Source organism: Puma concolor, chromosome D1 (assembly GCF_028749965.1).
Source record: "Puma concolor isolate L17-30 chromosome D1, mPumCon1.1.hap2, whole genome shotgun sequence".
NCBI lineage: Eukaryota > Metazoa > Chordata > Mammalia > Carnivora > Felidae > Puma > Puma concolor.
In genome coordinates this window covers 96443558-96466248 of record NC_141676.1, presented here as the reverse complement: position 1 = coordinate 96466248, position 22691 = coordinate 96443558, and the positions used below count along the sequence as shown (strand labels likewise).

Genomic DNA, 22691 nt, shown 5'->3' with positions numbered 1-22691 from the left:
GGCTCAGAGAAGCCTCAAGAAAGAGAGGGCATTAAAAGGGCCTCCAGGCCATCTAAAAGGTGGACAAGCAAGGACTGCAGCGGGGTCCAGCCAAGGAAGAAAGGTTAGAAGGTGAGAACGAGCAGAGCGTGGAACAAGGAACAGAGAACAGGTCTCTTGGCCTCAAGGCAGCATTTGTAAAGAGAGAGAACTAACTAACCCAAGGTATGAAAGCCAGACGGTGGAGGTCACTGGGGCCCAGCTTGCAGGCTGCCTACTCCAACCACCACATCCCACCCAGGCGTTTTAATACGCCCTGGGTCATTTAACACCAGAACAGATATGTGCGGTATTAGATTCGTGCTCACTTGAAATAAACTGGGTTCAGAGAGGTTAAGTAACTTGCCTAAGATCACATGGCTGTACAGCTGACCCTTAGGCCACACGTTGGAACCGCGTGGGTCCACGTATGCGTGGATTTTTTTCGATAAATACACTAAGTATCGTAGATGTATTTTCTCTTCCTTAGGATGCTCTTCATAGCATTTTATTTCTCTAGCTGGCTTTACCGTCCGAAGACTATATAAGGCATGCAACACACAAAATCTGTGCCAATTGACCGTTTGTGTTATCGGTAAGGCTTCCTGTCAACAGCAGGTTGTTAGTAGTTAAGTTTGGGGGGGGGTCAAAAGTTATATGTAAATTTTCAACTGCACGAGGGGTCAGGCTCCTAACCCCCACACTGCTCAGGGTAACTGGTACATAATTATATGACAAACCAATATACATTAAAATGTCATCATAGTGGGGCACCTGGGTGGCTCCGTCGGTTAAGCATCCGCTGGGGTCATGATCTTGCTGTTTGTGAGTTCGAGCCCCGCATCCTGCTCACTGCTGTCAGTGCAGAGCCCGCTCTGGGTCCTCTGGCTCCCTCTCTCTCTGCCCCTCCCCTGCTCGCGCACGCGCTCTCTCAAAAATACACATTAAAAAAAAAAAAAGCCATGATAGCAAATAACATTTTAATAGAAATGTTAACGTGAGGAAGCCTAGGTCCTAATCATTCTTGTTTGGTAGTAGCCACAGCCGTGGCATGTCACGGCGTACTGACCACGTGAATGCCCCGTGCATGATCTTATTCCATTCTCCCTACAACGTGCGAAGTCGGTACTAATCATTAGTGTGCTCGCTCATTTGACAGACAAGGAAATCAAAATCGGAAAGATGAAGTAACTCGGCCAAAGTCACACGGCTAATAAATAATGGTCAGGCTTTGGGGCGCCTGGGTGGCTCAGTCGGTTAAGCGGCCGACTTTGGCCCAGGTCATGATCTCGCGGTCCGTGGGTTCGAGCCCCGCATCAGGCTCTGTGCTGACAGCTCAGAGCCTGGAGCCTGTTTCAGATTCTGTGTCTCCCTCTCTCTGACCCTCCCCGTTCATGCTTTGCCTCTCTCGGTCTCAAAAATAAATAAACGTTAAAAAAAATAATAATAATGGTCAGGCTTTGAACAGGTTCAGTTGACTCCAGAGCTTAAAAACTAGGACTAGGACTAAATCAGGTTTATTCAACCAAGAAATACTGAGTTTTAACCATGTTTACACACTGTGCTAGGCTCTGGAGACGCATGCTTGCAAGATACTCATATTCTTACCGGCATGTAGATAAATTATTACCATATGCTTGCATAAGACAAGTTTCTTGCTCCCCGTTGGCCTTTTATTTTCTTCCCTCTTTTATCTTTCATGGGCGGAGGGGGGGGGGGGCTTTGTTTAGAGAGACAAGGATTTCATTAGCATTAATAATCGCACTGTACCGACTTCTTGTTACAGGTGAGAAGAACCCAACTTCAGGTGGCTTACGTGACAAGGGAAATTTATTGCCTCTCAAGACTGGAAAGTCCGGGCAGAACTTAGCTTCAGGCATGGTTGACGCTACATCTCAAGCCAAAGAGACAGTCTCTCCATCTCTTGTTGTGCCTTCTTCTTTTTGAAATTTTTTCTTAGTTAGGTCCTTCCCACAGGGTGGCACGGAGGCCGCAGGCTGCTCTGGGTTTATATCCAACCAGCTTAGAACCGTCTGGTAGAGAACAATATTGCTTTATCTATAGTTCACATAGAGCAGAAGTGTCACATTCATTGACTTGGAGGGGGGTCCACACATGCAGGGAATGCAATATTGTCATTGCTCTGGCTTGGTGAAGGAAAACCATACATGTCCGCTACACTACATGTCAAAGTTGTGCTAAGAGGTTAGAAATATCATCAACAGAAAAAAATGGGGAAAAAAATTAAAAAAACCTTTATAAATCTAATGTATTTTCCACCTGGGAGAATCCAAATGGCTTGAGCAATTTTTTATGTCTGTTATTCAGCATATTCATTATGGGCCAACAATGGCGCAGGCGCCATTCTAGGGGATGGCCCAGGGGGGTGTAGAGGCATAGAAATCAATGGCTACCCCTCCAGCATGGCCAAGAGCAATGGGCATCATAACCTTCCCTTTCTATTTCCAGGTTGGAGTCAGGGCCCTGGAAGAGAGGACAGAGGGATGGTCAAGATGGAGAAGATTTTTGGGGGGAGGGGGGTAGAAGAGAGAAAGAGGCGAGAGGGAAAAAAGAGTCATAGATACTCATCCCCTGCCCAATTACTCAGTTTGTCTAGATATAAACTGATGAGAAAATTCAGGAAAACTGTATCAAGGCTCTGGACTTCATGTGGATTTGTGATAGGCTGGCAGTCTTTTTAGAATTGATAATACCTGAGTCCCTTCTCAAGTGCAGCACACAGAACAAGGAAGTCACTGGATGTGAAAAGCACTGGGACAGCATTCAGAGGAGGGGTGATGTTGAGCTGAACTCATTTCAAAGAATGAGTCAAGGGAAGGAGGGCATTCCAGGTAGAAAATCCTTTCTTTAAAAAAAAACACTTTGGGGCGCCTGGGTGGCTCAGTCGGTTGAGCATCCCACTTCGGCTCGGGTCATGATCTTGCGTTCCGTGGGTTCGAGCCCCGCGTCGGGCTCCGTGCTGACAGCTCAGAGCCCAGAGCCTGCTTCGGATTCTGTGTCTCCTTTTTCTCTCTGTTCTTCCCCTGCTCACGCTCTCTCAAAAATAAATGAAGATTAAAAAACATTTTTTGGAGTCAAATTAACATACAGACTTATATTCCTTTCAGGTGTGTAGTATAATGATCCAACAATTCTTTACATTCCTCAGCGCTCATCAAGATAAGTGTGCTATTTAATCCTTTTTATCTATTTCACCCAGCCCCCCCCCCCCCCCCACCTCTCTGGCAACCACCAGTTTGTTCTCTGTATTTGAGTCTGTTTTTTAATTTGTCTTCTTGTTTGTTCATTTACTTTGTTTCTTAAATTCCACACGAGTGAAATCCTATGGTATCTCTCTCTGACTTATTTCACTTAGCATTTCCCTTCTGTTGCAAATGGCAAGATCTCATTCTTTTTTTATGGCTGAAAATATTTCATTGTGTAGATATACCACACCTTTTTTATCCATTCATCTATGGATGGACAGTTAGGCAGCTTCCATATCTTGGCGATCGTAGATGATGCTGCAATAAACATAGATGTGCATTAGTGTTTTCGTTTTCTTTGGGTAGATACTCAGTAGAGGAATTACTAGATTGTATAGTAGTTTTATTTATGGTTTTTCGAAAAACCTCCATACTGTTTTCCACAATGACCACACTAGTTTGCATTCCCACCAACAGTGCACGAGGGTTCCTTTTTCTCCACATCCTCTCCAACACTCGTTATTTGTCTTTCTGACGTTGGTCATTCTGACACATGAAAGGTGATATCTCACTGCAGTTTTGATTTGCATTTCCCTGATGATGGGTGCTGTTGAGCATCTTTTCATGTATCCATTGGCCATCTGGATGTCTTCTTTGGAGAGACGTCTGTTAAGGTCCTCTGCCCAGGCAGAAAATCTTAATGGCATTAAATTATAATTTAGTGACGTAGTTTTAAATTTTTCTTTACAACAAATAACCCTAAGCAGGAAAAGTCTCATCTCCCAGCAACAATTTTTGTAGCTTTAGGGCAAGGAAGAGCTGATATGGCTGCACTATTTTATAATTCTCCCCTTAACAGTAAGTAGCAAGTATTTATTACTCCCTCTCACTTCAAATATTGCACCACTGCCCCCCCTTTCTTACCTTCAAATCTACCATAATTTCCCTTCAAATGCAACCGTGTGGGGTGGAGGAAAGAACTTCATCCTTAGAATCAGTCCAAACCAGGTTTGCACATTGGCTTTGCCATTTATTAGCTTGTAATTCTAAGCAAGTCATTTTGTGTCTGTAGGTCTCATTTTTCCGATGTAAATTGGGATTAATACCATGGATGGGATGGCTGGGATAACGAAGGCCAAGGCATGTGAAAATCTCGCTCTTAAAAAGGGCTTCAAAGGCACATCTGGCTGGCTCAGTGGGTAGAGCACTTGACTCTTGATCTCAGGGTTGTGAGTTTGATCCCCACGTTAGGTGCAGAGATCAACTAAAAATGAAATATTTTTTGAAAAAGTCAAAAAGGAGGGGCACCTGGGTGGCTCGGTCGGTTAAGCGGCCGACTTTGGCTCAGGTCATGATCTCGCAGTCCGTGAGCTCGAGCCCCGCATCAGGCTCTGTGCTGACAGCTCGGAGCCTGGAGCCTGTTTCAGATTCTGTGTCTCCTTCTCTCTGACCCTCCCCCACTCATGCTCTGTCTCTCTGTCTCAAAAATAAATAAACATTAAAAAAAATTTTTTTTAAGGTCAAAAAGGCATCCAATATATTTTACTGTCTGTGCCTCCCACGTTCCTGAAACACACAAAAAAGTAACCGAGGACGAAGGATAAGCCATCCTCGGCACACAGGCAGGGCGTGGGGGCGTGCCCCCACTCTGACCAGTCCCAGTATGCGGGACTGAAATTTGCCAGACACCAATGAACCAGCCATTAGTTACCTTTTAAACATATCCTCCCTTTTCTAACGGATAAACAAGAATACAAAGCCCAGCTCCGTGTCACTATTGACATGTAGACACTGAGGTCGGATGCGGGACGGACTCTGGAGACTAAAGTTGCATTAAAGTTTAATCAGAAGTGAAGATGAAGCTTCTTCGAGATGATCAGTTGTCGTTGGGCTCCCAATCTCAGTGTGAAAAACACGATTCTATTCACAGACATTGAATCAGCCCGCCTGCCTCCAGCCCCCTCTCTTTCCACTCCGTCCCACACATCGCTGCCTGTTCGTCTTCCTGTGTTTCGCCCTCTTCCCCTCCTGCTGAAAAAGTCTCAGTTCCGATGGGATGGGATACTGTACCCCGCGGCCTCCTCACCACAGCTAATATTATCAGTATGGCACCTTACCAGTTTCTTGATTTAGCTCACACAATCCTTCCTGCCAAAAACCCTCCTCTCTCGTTTCCATTTGTCTGTCATCAAACCCTTCAACATTCAGCTGGCTCTCCCGCCCGTGAGTGGTGTTACCAGCAGGCAACACCCTACGCGAACCCCCGTGCTACTGAAATCATGTAGTGATGATTGTCCTTATCTTTGTGTTTGTACTCAGTTTCCCCGACTACGTAATCAATTTCTAAAATACAGAAACTATGTCTATCACCGACGTGCGTTTGCATCATCAGTGACTTGCACACTGTGTGTATAAAAATATTTTGAGATAATAAAAAGCAGATTCACATGCAACATTTGGAGGAGCCCATCTATGGCAGAAATAAAAGTTCCTGAGCACTGACATTGAACTCACATGAAGACGGCGGGAGAAAGGCAAGGATAAGAAGAACACTGCGATGAAGATGTGAAGCTAAGGAGCTGATCGGTGTATCAGGGGTTTGTTGAAAATCTGCTGTGTACCACGTGCTTGTCACTGAACCTGGGTTTGGTCACCAGGGCTGATCAAGCTAATCGGGCTCACGGGCCGGTCTCCCACGTATCCACCACCACATGCACCTCTGTTCTGAAGGTGACACCATTCAGGATGACCGTCCCTTAGAGAATCACTGTCCAGTTGTAGGTTCTTAATCTTTTACTTTTTTTTTTTTTTTTAAGTGGGCTCCAGGCTCACTCTAACCCACGACCTGAGATCAAGACCTGAGCGGAGATCAAGAGTCAGAGGCTGCACCGACTGAGCCACCCCCAGATTCTTAATCGTTGTTCCCTCAGTTCTAGATGTTCAATTTAAATAGAATCTGTCTCTGCAGAGGCTTTACATCCAGCCGCTGTGCTTGGTGAGACCCGGGCTGCCTGCTTTGCCGGTTCACACAGAAACGATTCTCCCTCTAACCTGAGTCCTCTTTATTTTGTATCTTAGATCTTAATAATCTCCCACATTACTCTTCCAAGTAATGTCCGTTACCTCGCTTGTCATCGGGATACGAGTGGGATGGAATGCTATTTTTCTTTCAGGAAGAGTTGCTTCCTGTTTGGAACACCTACTATAAAAAAGATTTCCCCTGTGGCGTGCTCTGACCCCCATCACTGTCCTCGCACCCCTCTCCAATTCACATCTGTAAACCCCATCTCTTGACAGCACTAGGTTGGCACTGTGACTGCCTTACGTGGGCAGTACCACGGCACAGTCTCATAGGTACAGAACTAAGATTCACCTGGGAAGCTCAGAATCATACAAAATAAAGGCAAACAGGTGCTGTATCATACGGAATAAACTCTGGGGGGGGGAGCAAGGGAGAGCCGCGAGAGCTGAAGTCATAGAACCATTTCAAAAAGAGTGCGCTTAAGAACGGATTCCAAAGATACACCAGCAAAACTGTGAAAACACACAGGCACCCTATTTCATATGCACTGTTTGCAGTGCTAAAGACGGAAGCAACACAACTCCGGCAGACTGAATCATCTATGGTTCATCTACAGATTAGAAGGCTAAGCAACTGTCAAAAAGAGGTACATGCACCCCAATGTTTACAGCAGCACTGTCAACAATAGCCAAGTTATGGAGAGGGCCCAAATGTCCATCAAGTGATGAATGGATAAAGATGTGGTGTTTATATGCGATGGAGTATTACTCGGTGATGAAAAAGAATGGAATCTTGCCATCTGCAACAACATGGATGGAACTAGAGAGTATTATGCTAAGTAAGTCAGGCAGAGAAAGACAAATATCCTCTGATTTCACTCATCTGTGGAATTTAAGAAACAAAACAAATGAACACAGGGGAAGGGAAGGAAAAATAAGATAAAAACGGAGAGGGAGGCAAACCGTAAGAGAGTCTTAAATATAGAGAACAAACTGTAGTTGCTGGAGGGGAGGCGGGTGAGGGGATGGGCTAAATGAGTGATGGGCATGAAGGAGGGCACTTGTTGGGATGAGCACCGGGTGTCATATGTAAGTGATGAATCACTGGGTTCTACTCCTGAAGCCAAGACTACACTGTATGTTAACTAACTTGAATTTAAAGAAATAAATTTTTAAAAAGAATGAAAAATATCTCTCTACTCAGCTTTGGAATAATTTCCATTAAACACTGTTAATTAAAAACCGCAAGGTTCAGGGGTGGCTGGGTGGCTCAGTCAGTTGGGCATCTGACTCCTGGTTTTGGCTCAGGTCATGGTCTCATGGTTCATGAGTTCAAGACCCTGCATGGTGTTCTCTTTCTCTCCCCCGACTCGTGTGCTCTCTCTCAAAAATCAGTAAATAAACATGAAAAAAAGAAAACTGCAAAGTTCAGCAGATTGTATAATATAGTAATTTTAATCTAAGAAACATGCATAATACAAATATATACATATTTGCTTGTATTTATAAAACAAAAGCAGTGGAAGGGCAAACATTAGCCAGGAAAAAAAAAAAAAAAAAAAAACCTGGTTAACTTCCAGGGTATGAAGAGACAGGAACAGAAACTAGACTTCTCTGAATGCTCCTGTATTAGTTGTCAATTACTGCATCACAGATTGTTCCAGAAGCTTAGTGGTTTAAAATAGCAATACATTTTTATTATGTCACATAAATTCTGAGCATCAGGAATCCAGGAGCAGCTTAGTTGGGTTGTGGTTCAAGGTATTTCAGGAGATGGCAGTCAAGATGTGGGTTTGAGTTTCAGTCATCAGAAGGTTTGCCTGGGTTAGAGGATCTACCTACACTATGGTTCCCTCACACGGTTGTTGGCAAGAGGCCTCATGGACCTCATCTCTCCATAGGGTTGCTTGGGCCTCCCTATGATGTGGGAGCTGGTGTCCTCTACCACAAGTTATCTAAAAAGAGCAGAGGAGGGGTGCCTGGGTGGCTCGGTCGGTTAAGCATCCGGCTTTGGTTCAGGTCATGATCTCACGGTGTGTGGGTTCAAGCCTCGCATCGGGCTCCATGCTGAGGGCTCAAAGCCTAGAGCCTGCTTCGGATTCTGTGTCTCCCTCCCTCTCTGCCTCTCCCCTGCTGTGTGTGTGTGTGTGTGTGTGTGTGTGTGTGTGTGTGTGTGTGTGTCTCAAAAATGAATAAACGTTTAAAAAAATTTATAAAAAATAAAAACAGCAGAGGAAATTGTAATACCTTTTATGGCCTAGTCTTAGAAATCACACACTGACATTTGTTTCTTATTTTGTTTGTTCGATGCAAGATATTGAGTCCAATCCGCACTCAAAGGGAGTGTTAAAGCATTTGTGGACACATTTTAAATCAACATGGCATTGAATTTTATACATGTGAATTTGGAACTATATACTAATATCTTATATAATCACAAAAGAAAACTGAAAAACATATATACAATCCCTAAATATTGAGAGCAAATTAAAGAAATGAACTTAAGTGTTCATCAGGTTGATGGTTTAAACACAGAGACAGACAGGGGCACCTGGCTGGCTCAGTCAGTGGAGCATGTGACTCTTGGTCTTGGGGTCATGAGTTCAAGCCAATGTTGGGCATGGAGCTCACTCGATCTCATGGTTCATGGGATCAAGCCCCCTGTCAGGCTCTGCATTGACAGAGAGGAGTTAGTCTGGGATTCTCTCTCTCTTTCTCTCTCTCTGTGCCTCCCCTGCTTGTGTGCATGTGCTTGCTCTCTCTCTCAAAATAAATAAACATTAAAAAAATAAAAAATATAATTTTTTTAAAGAATATACATTAAATTCTCTCTCTATATACTGTATTAGCATATATGCTATGTATTACTCAGGAACGATTAAGTGTGTGTGTATACTAGGATATATCAAATAAATAATTATTTATCAATAAATAAATATTTAGGGTCCAAGCCTTTTAGCAGAAGATGAGAGAGGGGTGCTTGGGCAGCTGAGTCAGTTAAGCATCTGACTCTGATTTCAGCTCATGATCTCACAGTTCGTGGGTTTGAGTCCCACATTGGGCTCTGCACGGGCAGTGCAGAGCCTGCTTGGGATTCTCTCTTTCTCTTCTCTCTCTGCCCCTACTCTGCTCGCACTCTCTCTCTCTCAAAATAAATAAACTTAAGAAAAAGATTTTTTAAAAAGGAGATATAGGGGCGCCTGGGTGGCGCAGTCGGTTAAGCGTCCGACTTCAGCCAGGTCACGATCTCGCGGTCCGTGAGTTCGAGCCCCGCATCAGGCTCTGGGCTGATGGCTCAGAGCCTGGAGCCTGTTTCCGATTCTGTGTCTCCCTCTCTCTCTGCTCCTCCCCCGTTCATGCTCTGTCTCTCTCTGTCCCAAAAATAAATAAACGTTGAAAAAAAAAATTTATAAAAAGGAGATATAAATATAAAATGAATGAACCAAATGGAAAATCCCATAATCTTAAATTTGACTTGAAAAGTGAGAACTTATGACGTATTTTCTTTAAAAAGCCGTATTTCTTTGCTCTGTTCACTGCAAAGGTCTGGAAACCATGACTAACCCCCAAATAATGAGCATCCCTACACCCAGATTGTGTCTCTAAATAGGATTTCCAACTGAAAACAGCCACGCCTTCTTGGATAAATGCTGTTTTCAAGGCTGGGACAGGAAATATCAAAGGGCAGCCTGGAACATTCTGTCGCACGGGAAGGCAGGGAGGTTGTCAGAGACCACAGGGACTGTGTCAAAAAGATCTAGGAGCCCACGTGAATGATCTCCCATTAGCCAAAGGCAAGATAATGTAAACATCATAGTAATAACAACTACAGTGCCACGGCAAATATATTAAAGTCTGCGAGTTGAAAATGATCCTTAAAAAAGTAAGCAAATGAAATTAAGTGATTACCTTTGGAAGGTGCTTAGGAATCAATTCATTATTTTGAAAGCTGGTGAAGAAGAAAACCGAGGGGAAAGAAACAAGTATTCTGCATCGACTACTGAGACTGCAACTCAGTAATTTCAACTAAACGTTTCAGCAAAGGGATCGCTACAACTGGAAGATCACCATCTTGCAACCGCTAATGAAAAACGGATCCAATTTGGGGCTCAGGCTTCAAGTCCCCGGGGCAGGTAGTTGGAAAGGGAAGACGGATGTAAATTGCAGCGGAGTCCAGGAAGATGGCCCGACCCTTGGGGATTCTTGTCTCTGATGCTGATGGTATGGGTGTCCTGCGGAAGCTGGGGCCTCGTCGTGGTGCTAACACACACAACAGCCCGGGCGGTGGGGGGACTGAAAGGGGACCCGCTGGGGTGGGTGGGGTGCTGCAGGCCTGGCTGCTATTTCCCCAGCAATGAGGGGAGCTCACGGCCAAGCCAAATGGGTGTGAGATGATGGTGGCTGCCACTTCCGTTAGCCCACCGCCCCTCGCAACAATTTCCTTGGCATCCCATCCCAACCAGAAACACACAGGAAGACTAGTCTTGCCTCGGCATGCTGACGCATTACAAAACCAGCACAAGTGGCCGCCGAAACCATCAGGTGAGAAGTGGATGGGGTGCTTCGTAAAGTGACAGATTCGGTTGGCACCTCCTGACTCCATTGGCGATTCTAGTGAATGTCCCTGCAATACGAACACGGCAAATAACAGGCAGTGATAGGAAGTACTCAACGGGGCCACAAACATTCTTCCTGAAAAATAACCAAAGCGATCCGGTCTTGCCTCAGGATCCAATGACCAGTTTATAGAAAAAACACAGGGAAAGGAGGAAAATATTAAAGAACAGCACAGAGTTGCAGGCGACCAAATCCAAAACGTCGTGGATTCCACAGAGCTCATACTCAGCTCCTTCAACAGATAAATTGCAAAGAAAACAGTAAGGACAGAGGTAATTCATAGACAAAAGAGACTAGCGAGACATAGCAACCAAAACCAACCACGTTTATATATATATATAGTGTATGTGGGATATATGGTATCCATATATGGTATATATGGTATATATAGTATATACATATATGGTATCCATATACATATACCATATACATATACCATATACATATACCATATACCATATACATATATGGTATCCATATATGGTATATATGGTATATATAGTATATATAGTACTTATAGTATATATATAGTATTTATATATATAGTATATATATACATGTATCTTTTATCCGAGTTTTTTTTTTTTTTTCCAAAATAATCAGGGGTAGGCAAGAATATAAATGCAATAAGACTCTCCATTATGGGGCACCTGGGTGGCGCAGTCGGTTAAGCGTCCGACTTCAGCCAGGTCACGATCTCGCGGTCCGTGAGTTCGAGCCCCGCGTCGGGCTCTGGGCTGATGGCTCGGAGCCTGGAGCCTGTTTCCGATTCTGTGTCTCCCTCTCTCTCTACCCCTCCCCCGTTCATGCTCTGTCTCTCTCTGTCCCAAAAATAAATTTTTTTTAATAAAAAAAATATTAAAATTTTAATTTTAAAATTTTAATATTAAAATTTAAAAATAAAAAAAAATTAAAAAAAAAAAAGACTCTCCATTAATGCAATCATGGAAGCTGGGTGAGATGAGTAGCTGGGAGTTCATTATGCTAGTCTCTCTGCTTTTGTATAGGTTTAATTTTTTTCCTTAATAAAAAGAAAAGAAAAAAAAAGTAGGGATTGATAGTGATCACTGATGAATGAATGGGAGCTAGTTGACCAGGAAATTGGAAAAACGCATTCCAGAGGTCAGGAAATAAAGCACTGTTCATTCACACAGAACTTTACATTTCCCCGAATACTTCCAACCTATCCACAGCTTTATTTTATAATTTTTCCTCTCACTGACTGTGAATTCGGTCTGCCAGGCACTGAGCTGCAGAGAAGGGGACTGAAGTTCGGAGAATCTGAATGACTTGGTAAGTGGCCCAGCCTGTGGTATCAGAACCCACGCCTGTCCTTCAGGAGGCCACCGGTACAGAAAGTCAAGGTCCCCACGGAGCCTCTTCTGGCTAGACACCAGGATCCATGCTGGGAGAAGTTTGGAAATACAGTTGCTTACATAGGGTGGCACTAAATTAGGAAAAAGTCTGAAAGCCTAAGAGAAAAGTTAAATTCGTGTCAAAGATAGGGGATCATTTCCTACCCACACAGTCAATCCTTCCCTCTACTCCCTTCCCCCCAGGTAAAAATGAAAAACAACTTGGTTTTCCTTTAGGCAATGCAGAATGCTCAACTCTCTTGCTTTTAAAATTAAGAAACAGATTACGCAATTTTATTCAAAAATTCATTAGATAAAAAAACCATTTCTTTATGTGTTTCAGACAAGGAGGGTGGAGGTGGCAGGGAAAATGAAGGCCGGGCAGAGGCAGAAAGGGAGATTATCGAGAGAGATTACGAAGAAATGCTTTCAGGAGAGGATTAGTGATTATAAACTGTCCTCACTTTATTACCACTATTCACTCCAGCCCCAGGCTTTGAAATGGATTTTTGCCTATTACATCTGTCCTTTGAAAATCTGAACAGCTGATTATACTTTCTGAGTTCTTGAAGGCTGAGATTTCCAGTGTGAAAGAAAGTGCGCGCATGGCTGGCTAGAGGGCAGAGCACTCACAGAGCCCTGGGTGAGAACTGACCCAGCCAGGATCATCTGCATCACACAGGGTAGATCAGTCAATGTGCTCCAGGGGACATCATGCTGGGAGGAGGGAGCTTAGCCAAGGGGCAGGAAGGAGCTGGGGCCCTGGTCCGGAGACTCTTTATCCAGGGGCCTGGCATCATGAGGTCTGACTTGGTCTTCAGTGAAGAACCCACAATCTCAGTGAGCACCAGGGTTTCCTTGACCAAGAGCCACAAATCACTAAATTCTAGAAACCATTTCATTTCATATCCCTTTTTCAGGCCTAATTCCTACACTGAAAACAATTTAATGTTTATTTATTTTTGAGAGAGAGAGAAAGAGAGAGAAAGTGAGCGCACAAAGGGGGGAAGTGAGGAGCAGAAAGAGAAGGAGACACAGAATCCGAAGCAGGCTCCAGGCTCTGAGCTGGCGGCACAGAGCCCGACGCAGGGCTTGAACTCACGAACCACGAGATCGTGACCTGAGGTGAAGTCGGATGCTCAACAGACTGAACCACCCAGGCGCCCTGTAATTCCTACATTTTTAAAACGCTTCTCTGAGCATTGAAACCATGCACGTGGCATCAACTGCGAACCAAAACAGTGGTGCAAATTGATCAGCAGCAACTTTAGGAGCCATCAAATACTTTACAGACATCATCTTATTATTCCCGAGAGCTTGGTGGGACAAGATGTGTCCTCCTGCGTTTTGAGACCCTGTTTAGACCAACGTGATGGAACTAGAAAACGTATTATTTAGTGCCCAGAAGCCTTCACTCTTTATTGCCTATCTTAAGATGGAAAAAAGATGGAAAAGTGATACATAACTTCTATAACTTGGCAGAAGTTCAATCTCTGGCAGTGATCAAACGCACCTGCCTAATGTCCTTTTGAAGCAGGAAGGGAGGAGGGATGATTCTCCTATCTTATGTCTGGGGAAACAGAGAACAAAGCCATCAAGTGATTAGTCACAGATCCCAAAGTAAGTTAGTGATGGTACCGAAACAATTTTAGACTCTAAATGTATTGATCCACAGACCAGAACTCTTTCCATTCGTCTATGAGGCATTTATTGATTCATTAATCTGTAACCAGCACTGGAAACTCTTCTAGCTTCTGGGGATACGAAGATGAATAAGGAAGAAACAGCTCTTGGGAGAGACAGAGAAGCCACCGACTGGTTTAAAGTCTCCCTCTGCGTTTTTGTTCCAGATCTCCCTGACTCTGTGTGTGTTGAAGGTAAAGACAGGGAAGAACAGGGGAGGCTGAGAAATGGTGGCTGAGAGCAGATGCTTGGGCCTGTCTTATGGCCAGCCAGCTCCGGGGGCAGCCTTGGCACTGGGGGTTGTGGTCAGGAAAAGGCCATCTTCCTGATAGAGCAACTTAAGTATCAGTACAGCATGCACGAGGCTGAGTTTATCTGCTGGTGAAACTACCTTGACAGACAGTCGTGGGTATAATCCTGGGAGTGTGGCAAGACAACACCAACCACAGGGACCAGAGAACCTTGAGACTAAAGCTGAAATCAGATGACCCGCATTGCAGCCTGGCTGCAATCCCGCAGGGAGGCAGAAAGGATGGGCAGCCAGACCGGGGCTCGTGTGTCTCCAGCCCTGATCCAGGCAGAGGGTCCCCTGAGCCTTCATGTGAGCATCTAGGTGTCTTCTGAGCCATCCAGGTGTTTCCAGGGCCAAAGATGAGACAGCATCCAGGCTCTCTCTCTCTGACACTCCCCAATCCCTTCACCTAACGCCCCCTGCTTTGATCCCATGCCCACCAAGTGACGTGCCTATAGATTTTCATAAGGAAAGAAGATGAACGGACTCACGAATGTCGTAGACTGGGCTGTAAATGGACGTACTATCGTTCTGGTTAATATATTTCCCTGTGAATCTGATAGCGATGAGCCAGATAAACAGAGAGGAGACTAAACAAAATCCAGTTCCCAGGACTGCAAAGCTAAAGACCAGAAGTGGAACTTTTTAAAGTGGTGGTAACTCTCCCTCGGCCACCCTGGTCGCCTCAGGTCTGGAACCCTGCCTAGCATTTGGTTAAGTGCTCAATAAATGTTACCGTTGTTATTCCCAAAATACTGCTACTTGTTAAAAATATTTTTATGGCCAAGAGCATTTAAACCCGGAGTGTCTGTACACATTTAGCCCCGTGTCTCCTCCGCTGCACAAGAAGCGTGTCCCTTGTAGGCAGGGGACTGATCGTGTGATGCTCTGCTCGTCACAGGTGCTCCACGAACGTTTGCTGTGGGTGGACAGCCTGTCGTGGGCTTGAAGGGCTGCTTCAGAGGCTGCTAACTGGTAAAAGAGGAGTCCGAGTTTGCCTTCTGGTCTTACCTCTTCTTCCTTCCAGAATTTTTCTGCTTCTGTTTGGTCCCATTGTTTCTCCCTCTCCATCCCCAATTAAGCAGTCTAGTTAAACTCCTGCCTTTCCGTGGGCCCTGAAGCTCTGCACCCAGGCAGTGCATTTAAGTCTTCCCCTGCTTTCCCTGCCACAATCCACCCAGTAATGTCCTATGTGGGTCAACGGGAGAGATGGGGAGGGACCGGCTAGGTGGCAGGTGATAGGGCAATAATTAGCCTCTCTGCAGGCCTTCTGAAAGGAATACGTAACCCTGTGTGAAAGTTGCTGGCAAGTTCAGGCAGCGCGGCAAGTTTCAGTTGTATACGATTTGGGAAGGTTTCTCCCCTCCCACCTCCTCCACAACCCCCCCCCCCCCCCCAACTCATGGAGAAGTTGGTAATGTGCGGTTTGGTGAACAGCCCAGGTTTGGACACGCAAAGACCTGAGCATGGGACCCAACGTTGCTATTTACAAGCTGTGTGGTCCTGGGTCAGTCTGCTGTTATCACTTCCTCCTTGTCTGGAAAGTGGGGTGATCATAGTGCTTCCCTTCCCTACTGCACAGAGATGTGAGGCGACAGCACGTGTGTGTGTTGGGGGAGGGGGTCGGGCATTGGTCATGTTTGCCTAGAAGGGGGAATAATAATTGCTGACTTGAGGAATGAACAAACGGTGTTGGATCTCCTAAATCAGTGATTCCCAAGTGCCGCAGGATCACTCGAGGGGCTCGTTAAAACCCGAGCAGCTGGGGGGCGCCTGGGTGGCTCAGTCAGTTAAGCGTCCGACTTTGGCTCAGGTCATGATCTCACGGTCTGTGGGTTCGAGCCCCACGTCGGGCTCTGTGCTGACAGCTCAGAGCCTGGAGCCTGCTTCGGATTCTGTGTCTCCCTCTCTCTCTGACCCTCCCCCATTCATGCTCTGTCTCTGTCTCAAAAATAAATAAACATTAAGAGAAAATTTTAGAAAAAAAAAAACCCGAGCAGCTGGGACTCAATCTAATTTTTGATTCAGTGAGCAGAATCTCAGAATTTGCATCTCTAACAAGTGCCAGGTGATACAGGTGATTCCAGGGACCAAACCTGGAGAACCACCGGATTCCGAGAAAGAACACAACAGCGGCTGCAGCGTGAGAAAGGGCCAGCAGATGGCGCCATCATCGAACCCAGGCCTCCCCCGGGGGGGAGAACTGATGGAACTGGGTCAGCTCCGGGCTCAACCTACAGAAACGCAGGTTTTCCCAAGCAGGAGGGGGTGGCTCTGACCTGGAAGGCTGCTCTGTGGAGCAAAGAACAGAAGGAAGCACTGGGAGCAGCTGGTGTGGGGGAGGGATCGCTAGCTCTATCACCACCTCAGTTTTCCATCGCTGCTGGTTTCTCTCCAAGGAGGGCTCCGGTCTGTCCCTCCACACAGGTTTCTGCCGCAAGCAATAGCAGCCATCAAAGCAAAGTACAGATTCCATCCCCTGGAAAAAAGAGCCTTTGAGCTTCCTGGTCAGTAACCCCATTTGGGGACTGAACCCTTAAGGGTGAGAAAATCCTACCTAAAACTTAATTAAGACTATACTACGTGGTTGACGACGCCGTCTCCTGTTCTTCTCTCCCCGTCTGCCCCCCCCCCCCCCCCCCCCCCCCAGTTACCTGCTCGGTGTTATCTTTCCATCACTACCCGTGAGCTTTGGCGCAGAGGAAAGAACACGGACCAGCTGCACTGGCTGTCAGAAATCCAGGCTCCTCCTGTGTGCGACCCGGAAAATGCTATCTACTTTAAAGAACCGTTGGGACGATGACATAAAACGCATGAAAAGTACCCCACACAGCGAAAGGAATCAGTAAACTTTAACGAGCGAGGCAGGGAAAGGGGTTAGTCCAATGGCCAGTGACACAATCTCGTGGGGGCGGGGGGATCGGTCTTCGTTCAGCTGTGGTGCTGACCGGTGGAACTTTTTGCTGTCTCCACTGCCCGACACAGTAGCCACTAGCCACGTGTGGCTGTGAAGCCCCTTGAAACGTGGCTAGAGCCACGGAAGAACTGAAATTTGAATTTTATTTCATTGTAATTAATCGAAATTAAAAATTAGAACAGATTTAGCAAAACACCTTGCTGGGTCATTGTGGGCTGTGAAAAGACATCCCTTAGGACTTGGCACATGGCTGAGAGGGGGTAAGAGGTAGCTACACTGTTCTGCCTAAACAGGTGCAGGAACGGGGTGGGGGGATGGGGAGGGGGGAGAGAGAGAGGGGAGAGAGAGAAAGAGAGGTTAGAGGGGAAGAGGTCTAGCGACAAAGCAAGAGGTTGGTGACTAAGAAAATGAGAAAGGTGGGGCACCCAGATGGCTCAGTCGGTGAAGTGTCCAACTTTGGCTCAGGTCATGATCTCAAGGTCTGTGGGTTCGAGCCTGGCCTTGGGCTCTGTGCTGATGGCTCAGAGCCTGGAGCCTGCTTCAGATTCTGTGAGTGTGTGTGTGTCTCTCTCTGCCCCTTCCCTGCTTGTTAGTCTGTCTGTCTCTCTCTCTCTCTCTCTCAGGTCTAGCAACAATGAACCACCGTCCACCCGCTCCTGATTTCCATCGTGAGGTGGGGGGAGGGGGGAGGCACAGAGAGAGAACGCAAACGAGGGGCAGCCTAGATGGTGGTCACCCTCCCTGTGCTTAAACACAGTGCCTCCCAGTCCCTATCTACCCTGCAGCCGTGGAAGACGACTCCGGAGTATAATAATGTGGAATAAACATCCTCGTGCAACTGATTTGGATGAAGCCCTCTCAGCTGCCCCTTCCATGCCTGGAACCTGGTGGTAAATCAAAAATGACGGCTTCGCAACCACCTGCAACTCATTACTGCAAGCGCTGCCTCTGTGACCAGAAAGGCTTTGGAGAGCAAGGGAGAGAGCGCAGGCTTTCCGAGAGAAGGGACATCTGTTGTTCCCCGGTCCCTCTGGTCTGTCCGACTAAAGCCAGCCCTCCGGCTCTAACACATTATAACTTCTGTCATCTTGCCTTTGTCCGCATCAGCTCCCGATCTCTGCTGGCTGTTCCCCTCACCTTATAACCCTGTTCTATATTAATCTCCATAAATTGTGCACCCAGTGAACCTTCTGGCTTTGCTCCCATGATCACGCAACTTCCATAAGCGTGGTTGCTCAGGGCAACTCCTGGTAGGGGTGGAGCAAGCAGGTAATCTCTGGTGTGATTGCAGAGTATCACATTCTTTCCAGAAGGCGCCTATTCAAGTAATTAAATTACTGGGGCTGGGAGGAGGGAGGAGAATGGTAGCATTAGGCTCACAAACCCGCAAAGAATATTCCATCAGGTTAACTAGATAGACCTCACCGAAGAAGAGACGCTGCGGGGTCCTCAGCGGATGGGACGGAAGAGAGTGTATTTTAACGGGGCGGGGTGGTGAGATACAGGGGCGGGAAGAGAGGGAACCGGAAAAGAGGGTGAAGCTACCTGAGAGGACCTAGCCAAGGAGGATGGTATTTTGCATGAGGGAGCAAGAAGAATGAATTCTGGGTTTTTAAGAGTGGGTCAACCTGGATTCACATTGTGGCTCAGCCGTTCACAATCTGGATGAGCCCCCTGGGAGCTCCTTGAAGGCACTTTATTTTTCTGGTGGGTAGGAGTGGTCATGAGGATCGCACGAGATGATGTCTAAAGCCCACACCCCAGAAGGCACAAACACACATCGCTTTTATGTGAAGCTGACCACCCTTCCTGCCTAGAAAACAAGGTTCTAGCAAAGCCGAGGAGTAATTACTGTGTGCCTTAGTGTAGGTCCCTACTTCCCCAGGGATGATCGTGACTGCCTCAGTTGTAACAGCCTTAAGAGGTAGAAAACCTCTGTGGCCCTACTTGCAGACAGGCTTAGAGAGGGTGAGGGGCTGTGTTAAAGGCTCCATCAGTTCAGGGGCGCCGGGGTGACTCAGTTGGTCAAACACCTGACTCTTGATTTGGGCTCAGGTCATGATCTCGAGGTTCATGAGACTCAGCCCCATGTTATTCTCTGTGCAGAGTACAGCCTGCTTGGGATTCTCTCTCTGTCCCTCCCCTCCCCTCCCCTGCCCTGTTTCTCTCTCTCTCTTTCAAAATAAATGAATAAATTAAAAAAAAGACTATCAGCTCAGTGGAACCTGGATCAGAATCTTTCCATCTTTTTAAGTTTATTTACTTTGAGAGAGACAGACACAACATGACTGGGGTAAGGGCAGAGAGAAGTAGAAAATCCCAAGCAGGCTCCCAGCTGCCAGCGCAGAGCCGGATGTGGGGCACAAACCCCCGAAACCGTGAGATCGTGACCTGACCTGAAACCGAGTTGACTCTTAACCGACTGAGCCACCCAGGCGCTCCTTGAACTTTTCCATCTTCTGAGCTCTGAATCTGGGCTGGTTCTAATGGGCTTTTCTGATAACCCAGGCTCCATCTTTAACCATGAAATGTTTAGTGCACTTAATTAGCTGGGCAGAGAATAACATATGCACATTTGAAAGGCACTGATTATGTGTCGTTAATTAGGAACTTGTCTGGGAGTGTGGTGTCTGCTCTGCATTGTGAAAGGCAGCCTCTGCAGCCTTTCGGGGGAAGAAGTGTTTGACACGGTCCCCCCCCCGCCCCCCCTCCGGCGGTGCCAAGTCAGCCAGAAGGAGCTTTGCCAGGTTCTTGACTGCTTCTGGGCCCGGCTTCACTGATGAAGCACAGTAACCTGGAAGTGCTCTGAGGTTGTTTGCAGACAAATTTAGGTTCAAGTCTAGGCCGGCCTGAACTGAGCTTCAAGTGCTAGATGTGAAGGAGAGCGGCAGGCATTTGCAAAGGAGTAAAACGCAGCAGGTGTCCCAAGAAGGAAGCAACATCATCAATCACCACCACGCTTCAACTACAACGTGCACCACCATCTACCGAACAAGCCCTATGGGCTAGGAACCGTGTTGAGTGTTTCTTATGCATGGTCTGTTAATCATGCATTCTTATCACCCCACTTTTGGACGCGAGGAAACAAAGCTCTCTTAGCAATGTTCAACAACTAGCCTACCGATATATAATGGAGGCAACATTTGAATCCAGGGATTTCCATATTCAGATCATTTGCTTTTTACACCTGCACTACATTATCTGCTCACCAAAGAAGCGATAAATGACCTGGATCACCGCACTGGTTGGCAAGGAGGGGGATATATTTTATGGCAGGGATATTCTGTTGAAGAGGGTCGGACTGTATTCACAGAAAAGGCCAAGTGAGTCCCCGCCACCCAAGACAGCTCTGCAAGGGGCTCCGGTCACCCTGTGTTCTTTCTAAATGCTCCTACCCAACGGAACACACAGCCGAAGTCCACAAGATTGGTTGCTATCGGTACCGGAGTCGGGTTCTCGAGCCCGACAAGGACCCACAAGTCAAAAGCACCGAGAACAATTGTATCACAGAGACAGCTCCAGATACAGCACCAACAGAGAGTAGTCAGACGAGCACCCACAAACAGAAAGGAGGCGCTACTCACACAGAGGAAGCAAGAGCTCAGGCTCCCACGCAGGCTAAAGTGCCAATAAGGAGAAGGAAAAAAAAAAAAAAGTGCTTCATCCTGATTGGTTTGAAGCGTCTTGTCCTGCCTGGTAGAGCTTCGTCCTGATTGGTCAGAAGGGCCTCGCCCTGACTGGTCAAGATTGGCAGGCAACTCAGGCAGCTCATTGGTGCTCTTTGGAGCCGGGTCCTCAGTTTTAAGTCCGCCGGCTTGTAGAGAGGCCACGTCCTGGTTTTGGTCTCTTAAGAGAAGCGGTTTAACAATCACAGCCAACGGAAAGCGCCCCAGGTGCCTCATGTTTGTCACTTGGGGCTTGTTCATGTGGCCCCTGAGTGTCTCACCATGTAGATGACTTTGCCCAGGGTTCCCCAAAGGATTTGGGTGAGCACTGGGATGGAGTCTGGTTAGGAAGAAGGTAATAGTTGCCCTTGGGATAATAATATTATGAGCTCTCAAATGAGCACTTGCTATGCACCAGGCATTCCACTAAGTGCTTTCCCTGACTCAATAATCCTCATAATAATCCCATGAAGTATTATTATGCGCACTTATCTATGAAAAACCTGAGGTTCAGAGAGTTTGAGTAACCTGCCTGAACTCCTGCAGAAAATGTTGCATCTGTGATTTAAACCCAGGTCAACGTGAAGCCAAGCCCAGCCTCTTAACCCTGATGCTCTGGTACCAGCATTCTAGGCGGCAAATAAATATTGCTGGATTGATCTGCCAAATAGTTATCACCACTGCGCCTCTCCTCAATGGAAGTAGTGGCCTCGTAAATCTGAATGGCTCAGATTCTGCCCAAGAGCTCACACTTGGAAAGAGGTGGGACAAAACCCTCTCTAAGGCCCCAAGAGCTGTAACAGATCTTATGATTCAGTCTACTGTCAGGGTAAGCAAGTTTCAAACAGTCTGGAGAGCCATGATGGCAATTCTCAGAAAAATTTCTGAGCTTCTCTGAACCTTAAGATGCACTTCGGAAGCAAAACTCCATGCTGTCACTACCGCCTTACTGTCTTTTTTTCTGAGACTAAATAACAAGGAGCTGGGAGCCTCGGTGATTGCCCCTCCCTAGCCCTCCTCTCGGCAATCACTGCTTGCCCTTCTAGAAAGAAGCCTCTCTTCCCACTTGACCTCACCTCAGCTCCATCTTTCCCCCAAGACCCCTTTCTTTTAACTGTGTCTTGAGATAATAAAACTGAAAATGCAGAAATTCAAAGTGGAAGCTTCATTCACCCTAGCAGGTCCCAGAAGTATTTAATACTTTGCGTGGAGAGATAAAAATAGATGGTGAGGCAGCTGATAAGAATAACAGCTCTGGCCAAGAGAGCCCTTATGCAAAAGGAGCACTGGTGGAAAGAGAGAACCCCAGAGGCATAGACAGAAGGGGGAGTAGACAGAGAGGAGAAACAGAGGAGGTTCTAGAGACACCCATGGAAGCAACAGCCAGTGGGAGGTGCTGAGAGTGGGAGGGCATTGCAGGGGGCAGAAGCAGCAACAATTTCAGGAGAGATCCATATCCCAGGGCAGCCTCGGAAATAATTACCCTCATAGCAAATCAATCAGCAAGCTTTTACCAGGCGCTGGGGGCACAGTGGCAATGTGAAACTGAAAGACCAGGCGTTTGCAAGGAGAGTGCAAAGTCCTCTGGAGATAAAAATAGCACACTTGAAACAATTAGAGAGCAATTAATGCCAAACTGTCTAGTTCTGACTGGAGTACAACAAGGCTCGCAGGGGAGAAAGCCTGGGGAGCTGGAATAGTCAGCCAGGCAGGGGCAGGGAAGGCTCCCTGGAGCCCCAAGTTTTAGGCATGGGATGCCTTGAGGGCAAGAGTCTATTCCCATGGGATTCTCAGCCTGTGCAGTACAGCACCAGCCATCTAACCACAGCCTTGCCCTTCCAAAAGCTTCCAGTTAAAAAGCAGAATGCAGGGCTTGTTGAATACATGAATGAATGAACAAGTGATTGTAGTCCTTAG

General features: G+C 46.6%; 1 long non-coding RNA gene across 5 annotated transcripts; it reads right to left on the bottom strand.

The window, feature by feature from the left end:
- Nucleotides 1-984: 984 nt before the first annotated feature.
- On the bottom strand, nucleotides 985-22655 carry LOC147576898 (uncharacterized). Of its 5 annotated transcripts, XR_015241250.1 has the most exons (5): nucleotides 20694-22639; nucleotides 16847-16942; nucleotides 16558-16671; nucleotides 3475-3542; nucleotides 985-3073 (listed from the first exon to the last, which is right to left on the bottom strand). It is a non-coding gene; the product is annotated as an uncharacterized LOC147576898 (long non-coding RNA). The 5 variants fall into 5 exon arrangements; XR_015241249.1 differs by having other exon boundaries at nucleotides 985-3542; nucleotides 20694-22636; XR_015241253.1 differs by lacking the exon at nucleotides 16558-16671 and having other exon boundaries at nucleotides 985-3542; nucleotides 20694-22655.
- Nucleotides 22656-22691: the final 36 nt, after the last annotated feature.